This window comes from Phyllobates terribilis, unplaced genomic scaffold (genome assembly GCF_046119375.1).
Source record: "Phyllobates terribilis strain yellow unplaced genomic scaffold, ASM4611937v1 Scaffold_2__4_contigs__length_985480577, whole genome shotgun sequence".
NCBI classification, from domain to species: Eukaryota; Metazoa; Chordata; class Amphibia; order Anura; family Dendrobatidae; genus Phyllobates; species Phyllobates terribilis.
The window spans coordinates 652,151,526-652,164,635 of record NW_027362762.1 but is presented as its reverse complement, the minus strand read 5'-3'; positions in this window follow the sequence as shown (position 1 = coordinate 652,164,635).

Below are 13,110 nucleotides of genomic sequence, written 5' to 3'. Positions count from 1 at the left end.
GATCTGTACGCCTTGGAGGTCCTGGCCTGCCCTGCCGCTGGCGTGTTATTGGAGCGTGTTTTTAGTGCCGCTGGAGGAATTATAACAGATAATCGCACTCGCCTGTCAACTGACAATGCTGACAAGCTGAGCCTTATCAAAATGATCAAGGGCTGGATTGGGCCAGACTTCTCATCACCACCAAATGACAGCAGAGTAACATAAAGTCAAATCCAATGTGTTATTTCGGTAGGTGTATTCCCATGCACCGCTTCACACCCACACATGGGTATACGCTTCCTCATTTCGGCTGTAATTTGCTCTTCTACTTATCCTCAGCCTCCACCACCACTATACCACCAGGGTGACCTTGGTCCGTGTTGCCAGCATTGCAAGTTCCTCCGTCCTAATTTTTGTCAGCTTTTGCTTGGAAGACATAGGCAAAGACTATGGGAGACCCACTCCCCAATAATGGGAATAATGTTTTTAAGATGCTGTACTGCATGGCTCTTTCAAGGGGCATTTAAACCATCTTGTTAAGCTACTGCAACCTCCACGTCTCTTCCAAGGGGCATAAAAACCGTCTTGTTAAGCTACTGCGAACTCCACCATTTTCCCAAGGGCATTGAAATTGTCTTTTTATTCCACTGCGACCTCCACCATTCTTCCAAGGGGCATTAAAACCGTCTTGTTAAGCTACTGCAGCCTCCACCACTTTTCCCAGGGGCATTGATATTGTCTTTTTATTCCTCTGCGACCTCCACCATTCTTCCAACTGGCATTAAAACTGTCTTCCAAGGGGCATAAAAACCGTCTTGTTAAGCTACTGCGAACTCCACCATTTTCCCAAGGGCATTGAAATTGTCTTTTTATTCCACTGCGACCTCCACCATTCTTCCAAGGGGCATTAAAACCGTCTTGTTAAGCTACTGCGACCTCCAGCACTTTTCCCAGTGGCATTGATATTGTCTTTTTATTCCGCTGCAACCTCCACGTCTCTTCCAAGGGGCATCAAAACCATCTTGTTAAGCTACTGCAACCTCCACGTCTCTTCCAAGGGGCATTAAAATCATCTTGTTAAGCTACTGCGACCTCCACCACTTTTCCCATGGGCATTGATATTGTCTTTTTATTCTACTGCGACCTCCACCATTCTTCCAAGGGGCATTAAAACTATCTTGTTAAGCTACTGCAACCTCCACATCTCTTCCAAGGGGCATTAAAACGTCTTGTTAAGCTACTGCGACCTCCACCATTTTTCCAAGGGCATTGAAATTGTCTTTTAATTCCACTGCGACCTCCACCATTCTTCCAAGGCGCATTAAAACTGTCTTGTTAAGCTACTGCAGCCTCCACCACTTTTCCCAGGGGCATTGCTATTGTCTTTTTATTCTACTGCGACCTCCACCATTCTTACAATGGGCATTAAAACTGTCTTGTTAAGCTACTGTGACCTCCACCACTTTTCCCATGGGCATTGATATTGTCTTTTTATTCTACTGCGACCTCCACCATTCTTCCAAGGGGCATTAAAACCATCTTGTTAAGCTACTGCAACCTCCACATCTCTTCCAAGGGGCATTAAAACCGTCTTGTTAAGCTACTGCGACCTCCACCATTTTCCCAAGGGCATTGAAATTGTCTTTTTATTCCACTGCGACCTCCACCATTCTTTCAAGGCGCATTAAAACCGTCTTGTTAAGCTACTGCAGCCTCCACCACTTTTCCCAGGGGCATTGATATTGTCTTTTTATTCTACTGCGACCTCCACCATTCTTACAATGGGCAATAAAACTGTCTTGTTAAGCTACTGCGACCTCCACCACTTTTCCCAGGGGCATTGATATTGTCTTTTTATTCCACTGCGACCTCGACCATTCTTCCAAGGGGCATTAAAACTGTCTTGTTAAGCTACTGCGACCTCCACCTCTTTTCCCAGGGGCATTGATATTGTCTTTTTATTCCTCTGCGACCTCCATCATTCTTCCAAGGGGCATTAAAACTGTCTTGTTAAGCTACTGCGACCTCCAGCACTTTTCCCAGTGGCATTGATATTGTCTTTTTATTCAACTGCAACCTCCACGTCTCTTCCAAGGGGCATCAAAACCATCTTGTTAAGCTACTGCAACCTCCACGTCTCTTCCAAGGGGCATTAAAACCATCTTGTTAAGCTACTGCAACCTCCATGTCTTTTCCAAGGGGCATTAAAACCGTCTTGTTAAGCTACTGCGACCTCCACGACTCTTCCAAGGGGCATTAAAAACCATCTTGTTAAGCTACTACGACCTCCACCACTTTTCCCAGGGGCATTGATAGTGTCTATTTATTCTACTGCGACCTCCACCATTCTTCCAAGGGGCATTAAAACCGTCTTGCTAAGCTACTGTGACCTCCACCACTTTTCCCATGGTCAATGATATTGTCTTTTATTCTACTGCGACCTCCACCATTCTTCCAAGGGGCGTTAAAACCATCTTGTTAAGCTACTGCGACCTCCACCACTTTTCCAAGGGGCATTGATATTGTCTTTTTATTCCACTGCGACCTCCACGTCTCTTCCAAGGGGCATTAAAACCATCTTGTTAAGCTACTGCAAACTCCACGTCTCTTCCAAAGGGCATTAAAACCGTCTTGTTAAGCTACTGCAGCCTCCACGTCTCTTCCAAGGGGCATTAAAACCATCTTGTTAAGCTACTGCAAACTCCACATCTCTTCCAAGGAGCATTAAAACCATCTTGTTAAGCTACTGCAACCTCCACGTCTCTTCCAAGGGGCATTAAAACCGTCTTGTTAAGCTACTGCAAACTCCACGTCTCTTCCAAGGGGCTTTAAAACCGGCTTGTTAAGCTACTGCGACCTCCACCACTTTTCCCAAGGGCATTGATATTGTCTTTTTATTCCACTGCGACCTCCATGTCTCTTCTAAGGGGAATTAAAACCGTCTTGTTAAGTTACTGCAAACTCCACGTCTCTTCCAAGGGGCATTTAAACGGTCTTATTAAGCTACTGCAACCTCCATGTCTCTTCCAAGGGGCATTAAAACTGTCTTGTTAAGCTACTGCAACCTCCACGTCTCTTCCAAGGGGCATTAAAACCGTCTTGTTAAGCTACTGCAACCTCCACGTCTCTTCCAAGGGGCATTAAAACTGTCTTTTCAAGCTACTGCAACCACCATGTCTCTTCCAAGGGGCATTAACACGATATTGTTAAGCTACTGCGACCTCCATGCCTCTTCCAAGGGGCATTAAAACCGTCTTGTTAACCTACTGCGACCTACACCACTTTTCCCAGAGGCATTGATATTGTCTTTTTATTCCACTGCGACATCCACCATTCTTCCAAGGGGCATTAAAACCATCTTGCTAAGCTACTGCGACCTCCACCACTTTTCCCATGGGCATTGATATTGTCTTTTTATTCCACTGCGACCTCCACCATTCTTCCAAGGGGCATTAAAACTATCTTGTTAAGCTACTGCAACCTCCACATCTCTTCCAAGGGGCATTAAAACGTCTTTTTAAGCTACTGCGACCTCCACCATTTTTCCAAGGGCATTGAAATTGTCTTTTTATTCCACTGCGACCTCCACCATTCTTCCAAGGCGCATTAAAACTGTCTTGTTAAGCTGCTGCAGCCTCCACCACTTTTCCCAGGGGCATTGCTATTGTCTTTTTATTCTACTGCGACCTCCACCATTCTTACAATGGGCATTAAAACTGTCTTGTTAAGCTACTGTGACCTCCACCACTTTTCCCATGGGCATTGATATTGTCTTTTTATTCTACTGCGACCTCCACCATTCTTCCAAGGGGCATTAAAACCATCTTGTTAAGCTACTGCAACCTCCACATCTCTTCCAAGGGGCATTAAAACCGTCTTGTTAAGCTACTGCGACCTCCACCATTTTCCCAAGGGCATTGAAATTGTCATTTTATTCCACTGCGACCTCCACCATTCTTCCAAGGCGCATTAAAACCGTCTTGTTAAGCTACTGCAGCCTCCACCACTTTTCCCAGGGGCATTGATATTGTCTTTTTATTCTACTGCGACCTCCACCATTCTTACAATGGGCAATAAAACTGTCTTGTTTAGCTACTGCGACCTCCACCACTTTTCCCAGGGGCATTGATATTGTCTTTTTATTCCACTGCGACCTCCACCATTCTTCCAAGGGGCATTAAAACCGTCTTGTTAAGCTACTGCGACCTCCACCACTTTTCCCAGGGGCATTGATATTGTCTTTTTATTCCTCTGCGACCTCCATCATTCTTCCAAGGGGCATTTAAACTGTCTTTTTAAGCTACTGCGACCTCCAGCACTTTTCCCAGTGGCATTGATATTGTCTTTTTATTCCACTGCAACCTCCACGTCTCTTCCAAGAGGCATCAAAACCATCTTGTTAAGCTACTGCAACCTCCACGTCTCTTCCAAGGGGCATTTAAACCATCTTGTTAAGCTACTGCAACCTCCACGTCTTTTCCAAGGGGCATTAAAACCGTCTTGTTAAGCTACTGCGACCTCCACGACTCTTCCAAGGGGCATTAAAACCATATTGTTAAGCTATTACGACCTCCACCACTTTTCCCAGGGGCATTGATAGTGTCTATTTATTCCACTGCGACCTCCACCATTCTTCCAAGGGGCATTAAAACCATCTTGCTAAGCTACTGTGACCTCCACCACTTTTCCCATGGGCAATGATATTGTCTTTTATTCTACTGCGACCTCCACCATTCTTCCAAGGGGCGTTAAAACCATCTTGTTAAGCTACTGCGACCTCCACCACTTTTCCAAGGGGCATTGATATTGTCTTTTTATTCCACTGCGACCTCCACGTCTCTTCCAAGGGGCATTAAAACCATCTTGTTAAGCTACTGCAAACTCCACGTCTCTTCCAAAGGGCATTAAAACCGTCTTGTTAAGCTACTGCAGCCTCCACGTCTCTTCAAAGGGGCATTAAAACCATCTTGTTAAGCTACTGCAACCTCCACATCTCTTCCAAGGAGCATTAAAACCATCTTGTTAAGCTACTGCAACCTCCACGTCTCTTCCAAGGGGCATTAAAACCGTCTTGTTAAGCTACTGCAAACTCCACGTCTCTTCCAAGGGGCTTTAAAAGCGGCTTGTTAAGCTACTGCGACCTCCACGACTCTTCCAAGGGGCATTAAAACTATCTTGTTAAGCTACTGCAACCTCCACATCTCTTCCAAGGGGCATTAAAACGTCTTGTTAAGCTACTGCGACCTCCACCATTTTTCCAAGGGCATTGAAATTGTCTTTTTATTCCACTGCGACCTCCACCATTCTTCCAAGGCGCATTAAAACTGTCTTGTTAAGCTGCTGCAGCCTCCACCACTTTTCCCAGGGGCATTGCTATTGTCTTTTTATTCTACTGCAACCTCCACCATTCTTACAATGGGCATTAAAACTGTCTTGTTAAGCTACTGTGACCTCCACCACTTTTCCCATGGGCATTGATATTGTCTTTTTATTCTACTGCGACCTCCACCATTCTTCCAAGGGGCATTAAAACCATCTTGTTAAGCTACTGCAACCTCCACATCTCTTCCAAGGGGCATTAAAACCGTCTTGTTAAGCTACTGCGACCTCCACCATTTTCCCAAGGGCATTGAAATTGTCTTTTTATTCCACTGCGACCTCCACCATTCTTCCAAGGCGCATTAAAACCGTCTTGTTAAGCTACTGCAGCCTCCACCACTTTTCCCAGGGGCATTGATATTGTCTTTTTATTCTACTGCGACCTCCACCATTCTTACAATGGGCAATAAAACTGTCTTGTTTAGCTACTGCGACCTCCACCACTTTTCCCAGGGGCATTGATATTGTCTTTTTATTCCACTGCGACCTCCACCATTCTTCCAAGGGGCATTAAAACCGTCTTGTTAAGCTACTGAGACCTCCACCACTTTTCCCAGGGGCATTGATATTGTCTTTTTATTCCTCTGCGACCTCCATCATTCTTCCAAGGGGCATTTAAACTGTCTTGTTAAGCTACTGCGACCTCCAGCACTTTTCCCAGTGGCATTGATATTGTCTTTTTATTCCACTGCAACCTCCACGTCTCTTCCAAGCGGCATCAAAACCATCTTGTTAAGCTACTGCAACCTCCACGTCTCTTCCAAGGGGCATTAAAACCATCTTGTTAAGCTACTGCAACCTCCACGTCTTTTCCAAGGGGCATTAAAACCATCTTGTTAAGCTACTGCGACCTCCACGACTCTTCCAAGGGGCATTAAAACCATATTGTTAAGCTACTACGACCTCCACCACTTTTCCCAGGGGCATTGATAGTGTCTATTTATTCCACTGCGACCTCCACCATTCTTCCAAGGGGCATTAAAACCATCTTGCTAAGCTACTGTGACCTCCACCACTTTTCCCATGGGCAATGATATTGTCTTTTATTCTACTGCGACCTCCACCATTCTTCCAAGGGGCGTTAAAACCATCTTGTTAAGCTACTGCGACCTCCACCACTTTTCCAAGGGGCATTGATATTGTCTTTTTATTCCACTGCGACCTCCACGTCTCTTCCAAGGGGCATTAAAACCATCTTGTTAAGCTACTGCAAACTCCACGTCTCTTCCAAAGGGCATTAAAACCGTCTTGTTAAGCTACTGCAGCCTCCACGTCTCTTCCAAGGGGCATTAAAACCATCTTGTTAAGCTACTGCAACCTCCACATCTCTTCCAAGGAGCATTAAAACCATCTTGTTAAGCTACTGCAACCTCCACGTCTCTTCCAAGGGGCATTAAAACCGTCTTGTTAAGCTACTGCAAACTCCACGTCTCTTCCAAGGGGCTTTAAAACCGGCTTGTTAAGCTACTGCGACCTCCACCACTTTTCCCAAGGGCATTGATATTGTCTTTTTATTCCACTGCGACCTCCATGTCTCTTCCAAGGGGAATTAAAACCGTCTTGTTAAGTTACTGCAAACTCCACGTCTCTTCCAAGGGGCATTTAAACGGTCTTATTAAGCTACTGCAACCTCCATGTATCTTCCAAGGGGCATTAAAACTGTCTTGTTAAGCTACTGCAACCTCCACATCTCTTCCAAGGGGCATTAAAACCGTCTTGTTAAGCTACTGCAACCTCCACGTCTCTTCCAAGGGGCATTAAAACTGTCTTTTCAAGCTACTGCAACCACCATGTCTCTTCCAAGGGGCATTAACACGATATTGTTAAGCTACTGCGACCTCCATGCCTCTTCCAAGGGGCATTAAAACCGTCTTGTTAAGCTACTGCGACCTACACCACTTTTCCCAGGGGCATTGATATTGTCTTTTTATTCCACTGCGACATCCACCATTCTTCTAAGGGGCATTAAAACCATCTTGCTAAGCTACTGCGACCTCCACTTCTTTTCCCAGTGGCATTGATATTGTCTTTTTATTCCACTGCGACCTCCATGTCTCTTCCAAGGGGCATTAAAACCATCTTGTTAAGCTACTGCAAACTCCATGTCTCTTCCAAAGGGTATTAAAAGCGTCTTGTTAAGCTACTGCAACCTCCACGTCTCTTCCAAGAGGCATTAAAACCATCTTGTTAAGCTACTGCGACCTCCACTTCTCTTCCGAGGGGCATTAAAACCATCTTGATAAGCTACTGCGACCTCCACCACTTTTCCCAGGGCCATTGATGTTGTCTTTTTATTCCACTGCTACCTCCACCATACTTCCAAGGGGCATTAAAACCGTCTTGTTAAGCTACTGCGACCTCCACCACTTTTCCCAGGGGCATTGATATTGTCTGTTTATTCCACTGCGACAACCACGTCTTTTCCAAGGGGCATTAAAACCGTCTTGTTAAGCAACTGCAAACTCCTTGTCTCTTTCAAGGGGCATTAAAACCGTCTTGTCAAGCTACTGCAACCTCCACCTCTCTTCCAAGGGGCATTAAAACCGTCTTGTTAAGCTACTGCAACCTCCACGTCTCTTCCAAGGGGCATTAAAACCGTCTTGTGAAGCTACTGCGACCTCCCTCACTTTCCCCAGGGGCATTAAAACCATCTTGTTAAGCTTCTGCAACCTGCACGTCTCTTCCAAGGGGCATTAAAACCGTCTTGTTATGCTACTGCGACCTCCACCACTTTTCCAAGGGGCATTGATATTGTCTTTTTATTCCACTGCGACCTCGACCATTCTTCTAACGGGCATTGCATTTCCTCCTAATTTTAGTCAGCTTTTGCTTTTCAATGCATAGGCGAACACTAAGGGAGACTCACTCCCCAATAATGGGTAGCAGGTTTTTAGTATGCTTTAATCCACGTCTGTTTCAAGGGGAATTACAGTCCCTCATAATTTTTGGAAAGCCTTCCATTCACTGCTTAGGCCAAGAGTGCACAGGAGACCCAGTTGCAATAAATGGAAAAAAAGGTTTAGTTAAGGCCCTCTGACCTCCTTGCCAATTCCAAGGGGCATTGGAGTGCCTCGAAATTTTTGTTAGGCATTGCACTCACTGCATGCTCTTTAACTGTGTAGCCGAACCGCTCTTTTTGGTACAGAAACATATCCTACAAGACATGTGTGGTTGACTGGCCTGAAATTGATGTGAATGGTCACTGTTCCTCCTGCTCTTTCTCCTTTGCCACCACCTCATCCATCATTCATCACCTGAAGCATTGTTTTAACGGGCATCATAGAACTGGGATAGTAGCAGGAAAACATCCAGCAATCCTCGGAGGAGGTAGGATATGCGCCAAAATGCTGACCACCTCAGGCCTAGCCGCTACTACATACATGCGCTTGTATTCCAAGAAAACAAAGCAGACGCTAACTTCTATCATCATCATCATGCTCCTCATCTTGGCACTCTCAACTCCCCTGATGGAGAAGCCAGGGGCCACCGGAGGAGTCTGGTTCTCTGGTGGGCTCGTCCAATGCTGCCCTAAAGCAGGCCAGGCTAAGAAAAGTGTGGGGAAGATTCAAGGAGAAATAGGGGCAGCTGGGGACCGTTTATGGACACCGGGCCGCCCCCAGGTGGCTGGGGACCGTGTGTGGACCCCTGGCCGCGGGGCGGCTGGGGAGCGAATATTGACACACGCCCGCCCCCTGGCGGCTGGGGACCGAGCATGGACACCCGGCCGCCGGGCGGCTGGGGACTGACTACGGATACCTCGCTGCCGATGCAGCCATGAGGTAGTGGCCAGCTTCGGCCTCCTCCAAACTAAAAGGCCCCATTTCAAGTGCAAGCAAGCTAGCAGTATGGTATTGCAGCCTGGGGGTGGGTGGCAGGCTGCATACTTGCGCTTGCATTACAAGGAATGGGGGAGGTACTATTGAACACTGCCCTGGGATAAGGACTTGCATGGGGATAGTTGCAAGTCCGCATCTTCTGTTGCGGAAAAGATGACTTCTGATGGGCACACTTTTAGGCAGTGACCTGGGTCGTTTTTGAACGTTTTATTGTGAGCCCGTTAAAGTGGCTTAATACCTCTGACCACGTTGTTGGCTGCAGTGACCTGGGAGTCAGAAATGCTTCCTGGGGCGATGCCCATGCTGTTCCCATGTCTTTTGAGCACTGTCACTATCGTTTTGGGCACTTTTTAGGCTTTCTACAGACTGCAGGGGGTGCCGCCGCAAAAATGCTCGGTTCTCCCATAGACTTACATTGGGCTCGTTGTTCGGGTCGAGCGCCCGAGTATCACGGTGAGCTCGGCCCGAGCTTCGAGCACCCGAGCATTTTAGTGCTCGCTCAACACTAGTAAGGGTGAGGTTGGTTCATTATTTTATTTTCATTGCAGAAGACATTGGCTTCAGCTGGAATGGGCGATACGGTAAGTAGAGTTTAATTTAGAACATTAAAGTATTGTGTCTTTATTTCAATTAAAGGCCTTTATTCTGGGTGTTTGTGTTGTTTTTAACTTTGACTATGGGGTTAGTAATGGGGGAGTCTTATAGACGCCTCTCCATTACTAACCTGGGCTTGATGTCAGCTGGCATTATAAGCTGACATCAACCCCAACCCTATTACCCCACTGCCACTGCTACAGGGCAGTGGGGAGAGCAAGGCTAAGTGCCAGAATTGGCACATCCTAAGGATGCGCCATTTCTGGGGCAGCTGACGGCTGGTATTTCTAGCCTGGGAGGGGGCCAATATTCATGGCACCCTTCCTGGGCTATTAATATCAGCCCCCAGCTGTCTGCCTAGCCTTTGCTAGCTGTTAAAATAGGGGGGACCCCACTTCATTTTTTTAATAGCTAGTGAAGGCTAGGTATTCAGCTGGGGGCTGATATTAGTAGACTGGGAAGCTCCGTATGTATTACCCCCTTCCCAGGCTTCAAACATCTGCCCCAGACATCTGCTTAACCTCTGCTAGAGACTACAATTACGGGGAACCCAATGCCAATTTTTTTTTTTTTAATAAATCCTTTATTTTAACACTAAATGACAAGTACAGTAACCAACACTATCACTGTACTTATTATATATGTGACTGACATGTTTCTATCTATCTGATCTATGTGTGATGCTCTATTCTTTCAGTTCTAAATTGTTGGGTACCGATGCTGAATTGCCGGCCGGCTTTTTTAAAGAGACGATGCATGAAAACACTATTATTTTTTGTTAATAAATCCTTTAACACTAAATGACAAGTACAGTAACCAACACTGTCACTGTGCTTATTATATATGTGACTGACATGTTTCTATCTATCTAATCTATGTGTGATTCTCTATTCTTTCTGTTCTAAATTGTCGGGTACCGGTGTATGCCTCTGCTGAATTGCCGGCTTTTCATGTTTCACTGTGAGCACTGTTCCCATCAATTTGGGCAATCACTGTAATGCCACAACCACCATGGCTGTGGCATTACAGTGAGTGGCAGACAATCCCTGCATGATTGATGCTCTAAATAGCTCCAGACATGCAGGATGGGGACCCGAGCTCCCGCCCGAGCATTACGCAATTACTCGGCGAGCACCGAGCATCTCGAGTAGCAAACATGCTCGCTCATCACTAATAACCAGTTAAAAAAAAGACAAGTTAAAACATTTAAAAATATTGAAATGGGCATGGACTGTGCTGACCCTTAGTTTTCATTTAGATCTCTGTTTTTCACAAACTAGTTATGTCCATGTTTTTCACAGATAAACTATAATTACTATGTGGTCATATGAACAGTGGTACTTGAAAGTTTGTGAACCCTTCACAATTTTCGATATCTCTCCTTAAATGTAGCATAAGACAACAACAGATTTTCACAGAATTCCTATGTACCAAGTTATCTGCTTACAACGCGCGATGACAGTGCGCTCTCTTGCTTGCTTGTCACTTCTAATCATTACTGGAAAGAGAAATCACTGTCATTCTTAACTCTCCAAACCCAATCTCTTTAACTATCAGAAAGTTCCCCACAGTCTATTAACACAGCCCCTCCCTCTATAGGCTAGTCCCAACTCTTCACTTAAGCCTCACACTATCTTATAGTCAACGATCTGATAACAGTATGTATTACATTGTACGTATCCTTCCTTACTATACAGTATACATATTATATTATACGTATGACATTCTATCTCACAATACATTACAATTCACATTATGCACAGTATTTGCAAAAGGTGCATGACATAATACACATTACAATACAACACAACACGATTGGTGTCTTCAAGGGTAGGAACACCGCTGCAACGTCCACCACCCTTTACACACACGTCTATAAAGAAAGCTGTCAGTCACTGAAAGGGGTGCCACTGGACTAAAAAATCCAGAAAGAGCAGAGGATTAAATGATTAAAAGACAGGTTATACTGAATATTTCCTCACAAAATTATATATTTATCTACTTCCCTTTCCCTGCTCTATAACATGGTGCCTGTAGGTTGCAATGCATTTTCATAGTGACAAGTTCCCTGTAAATTCATATTCAGGCAAAAACCTAAATAGGTACAATTATAATACAATGTTGGTACATTAAAAACATTTGTAAACTATATATTTATATATACTGTATATATATATATATATATATATATATATATATATATATATACAGTGGTGGCCAAAAGTATTGGCACCCCTGCAATTCTGTCAGATAATACTCAGTTTCTTCCTGAAAATGATTGCAATCACAAATTCTTTGGTATTATTATCTTCATTTAATTTGTCTTCAATGACTTTTATTATTAGAGTTGAGCCACCCCCGTAGTGTTCGAGTTCGGTTCGGTTCGTCGAACACCGGTGTGTTCGCCCAACTGTTCATCGAACTGTTCGTCGAACACCGTCGAACAACGTTAAAACCAATGGCAGGCAAACAAAAACACATAGAAACACATGGAAAACACCTTCAAAGGTGTCCAAAAGCTGACAAACTGCTCAGAAGACACAACTAACACATGGAAAAGTGACAAGTACATATAGTCATGCGAAAAGAAAAGAGGTTGAGGAGTAAAAGGAGGGGGAGACACAGATATAGGCATGTCATGCCCTTCTAAATTCAAGAAAGGCTAGAGTAAAAATCTAAAATCAGCCTACCAACACCCAGACGTCGTGACAAGAAAATTAAAAAAAGAAATATCTTTAGGTTGAATGGCGGCTCCATTCAGCACACTTTCCTTACAAGGCGTAGTGGTATCCCCGTTGTGAGTTGTGCCAAAAACGGAACCCAATACATTCAGACTAATCCACCATTTGTCATATCCAAGGGGCACGTCAGTAATCGACAACATCGACGCGGAACCAAGTACAGTAGTATATACTGTACATCCTTTGACAAGGCAATCAGGCGGATCAAGAAGTTGGGAAGGTTCACCCTAATGGCCAAAACAGACATTGATGCGGCGTTCTGGTTACTTACTGTTAGAACCTTGCTGTTAGGTTTTTTTTCCTTTGCTGGTCACATGACTTTGTTGGCCTATTTAATCCTGCTCCGCCCTTCTGGCTTTGCTGGACTTCATTGTATATCTACTTTCTAGCTAGCCTGTGCTCTGTATCTAACTCTGTTAGTTTGCTTGGTCTACGGACCTCTATGTTCTATCTATTTTGTTTGTTCGTCTGTCTGCTACTATTTCTGTTAGGAGGTGTCCCATATTCCTCCCAGTCCTTAGTACTTGTAGGGATTCCCTCCCCACATCTATAGGTCTTCGTACAGACTAGATTAGGACTTT